The sequence below is a fragment of the Dendroctonus ponderosae genome, unplaced genomic scaffold, assembly GCF_020466585.1.
Source record: "Dendroctonus ponderosae isolate FM_Combo_2020 unplaced genomic scaffold, Dpon_F_20191213v2 Dpon_F_20191213_1, whole genome shotgun sequence".
NCBI lineage: Eukaryota > Metazoa > Arthropoda > Insecta > Coleoptera > Curculionidae > Dendroctonus > Dendroctonus ponderosae.
This window is the reverse complement of record NW_026017110.1, coordinates 36260016-36262503: the sequence shown is the minus strand read 5'-3', so window position 1 is coordinate 36262503 and position 2488 is coordinate 36260016. Positions and strand designations below refer to the sequence as shown.

Genomic DNA, 2488 nt, shown 5'->3' with positions numbered 1-2488 from the left:
AACAAAAAAAAAATTGTGCAACAACCCTATTGTCGAAAACGCTTGCCCTTAATTATTAATTACATACACACTTCATTACAAAAAACTTGTTTCATTGGGTTAAAACATTTTGCGCAGTTTGGTAACACCGCTCGAAATTTAGCCTGAAAACTTTCTAAGTGTTTTTTGGCCTTATTTATGGACCATCCAGGATTTTCTTTTGCTGAAACTGCTTAAGTTATGTAAAATAAGGCAAAAAAATTAAAAATTCGGAGGGACTCAAACGACACGATCACCTTTAAAATTGCAACTTTAAAACCCTGTTGATCAGTTATTCTTGGGTTCTCAAAATTTTTTTATAGGAACTTGTTCCACTAATTTTTGCCCTAGAACTATAATACATGTACCTGTACTCCCAAAACAGCCCCAAACAACACCCCCAGCGGAATTACACCAATTTTGAGTCACTATAGAACATTTTCCAAGGGGAAAGACCTGCACTCAATTTAAAAGTATTGGAGATAAACCGGTGTATTTTATCAACAGTGTAAGATAAGAATTGGCGTATCGTTGCTAATTCAGTGCACAGAATTCAGTGTAAATCTCGTCGTGAACAGAACAATAGCCGGCCTTGGGGAAAAAGGGTACGTCCTACTTCTATGTATATATAATTATTATTGAGTCAACAAATTGACAGCAACTCTAATTCAGCTTTGAAAAAAAACTATTCGGGTGATCCTGTCGTTTGAATCCCTCCGAATTTGTAGTTTTGGTAATGCTTTACGGTACGATCTGCTGTGGCACGCAGGGTACGAGCAGCCAAAAATTGCATACTGGTCAGCCATGTTGCCGAACTGCTACCAAAATAGAAAAGTTCAATGAAAACAAAAAAGTAGTTCATTCAAGGTTGAAAACTTAGCAGAATTACGTCCATACAGGAAATAGTAGACAAAACTGATAAGCTCATACATATGGTGATGCGAGTAAGTAATAGATGGTGCGAGTAATTTAGACGGGACCCAGCTGATTGCAGCCAGCCGTTTGAAATATCAAATTAATTGTGTATGCATGCAAAGAAAATAAAATAAAGTATTTTCAGCTTTGGTTTCTCTATTTATTTCTATGAACGCGTGTGAGTTCTTAATCAGTTTATTGGAATTATCATGGGAATCGGAAAAGTAGTGAAAACTCTGGGTATTACTCATTACTATTTATTTTATATTAAGAAAAAATTATCAAATTCTTCAATCTTCAAATTGATTCTGTTTGAATGTTTCAGCGAAACTGATCGCGTAGGTGGCTAAGGAAGTGGTAATGATAGTACTGGGAACTACGCGAAAAATGTTGAATGGCACGCCGGCGCAAAGTGCTGAACTATCATGGCGACCGTTGTTTTGTTTTGGAAATTGGTGAATTTCAAAGGGTGAAAAGTGGTGGAAAACGGCATTTAATCGAAAAATTTATACGAAAAATATTGTTTGTTAGGAGATTTTCTATAAGGTGAGCATAGTCTTAATCGGCAAAGCTGCAATCCTAGTACCAGATTGTACCGTAAAGCATTACCAAAATTACGTTTAGGTTTATCAACAAGGCACTCACAAAGTTTGAGCCAAATCAGCATTTTCAGGAAAAATGTCGTGCGGTGTTACCAACGTTTAAAGTTATTGAAAATTGTTTCCTTGGAAACCTCGCATGTATATTCATTCAATTTGGGTCGGTTTAGATTATTTATGTCTTTTTGGGTTATTAACTTTGACTTGTTGTATATATTTTAAAGTTTTATTTAAAAAATCACTTCAACCATGCTAACACAAACAAACTAACTCAAAATGAACCGAAACGAAAAACGCAAAAATATTTAGAACTTCATGCTCCGGACAATTTCATTTTCGTGCATAAATAAGTGATTTTGGAAAAACTAATTTCAAAAGTTTGTGAATGTTTTTTGACTTAATTTATGGACCGGTCAGGATTTTTTTGGCTGATACTGCTTAATTTAAGGTTTTCTTTAAGGTAAAACAAGAAAAAACGAAAAATTTGGAGGGACTCAAACGACACGTTCACCTAGTTAGTGTAGTAGGCGAGCGTAATATAATATTCTTGGTATACTTGTCTGTATCTATGATCGTAAATATGTACCTAAAGTTAACAAAAGTTATTATTGGTGGATTATTTATGATTACAAACTAAAAAGATTTTCTACTTTGGTGAAGACTGGCAACCCTGTGCAAACAGACGTTTGAATATAAAACTGACAGGAAGGAGTATACGCTTAAATCCACAAAATATCCCCCCTTAGAATGGAAACAAAATAGGGCGGACTTACATGCTATTTCGAACCTCGCTATTGTAGATGTCGCTCCACAGAAATTTTTTTTGGCAGAAATTTCCAGCAGTTTGCGGTTAGTTTGCTATTTGGTAGATATGTGGCGCACCCATAATGCAACGTAGCCGGTTCTAGGTCAACTTACGAGATTATTAGATAATGATTAGAGAGGCAAACCGGTAT

At 35.4% G+C, this 2488-nt stretch overlaps 2 protein-coding genes across 2 annotated transcripts in view; one reads left to right on the top strand and one right to left on the bottom strand.

Annotated features, from left to right (window-relative positions):
- The window catches only part of LOC109541235 (probable E3 ubiquitin-protein ligase HERC4), a gene marked incomplete at its 3' end in the record, with an annotated part of 482710 nt that overhangs the window by 406537 nt on the left and 73685 nt on the right, over positions 1-2488 (bottom strand).
- The window catches only part of LOC125503929 (heat shock 70 kDa protein 6-like), a gene marked incomplete at its 3' end in the record, with an annotated part of 13217 nt that continues 11281 nt past the window's right edge, over positions 553-2488 (top strand). The window contains 1 exon segment of the mRNA XM_048665073.1: positions 553-623.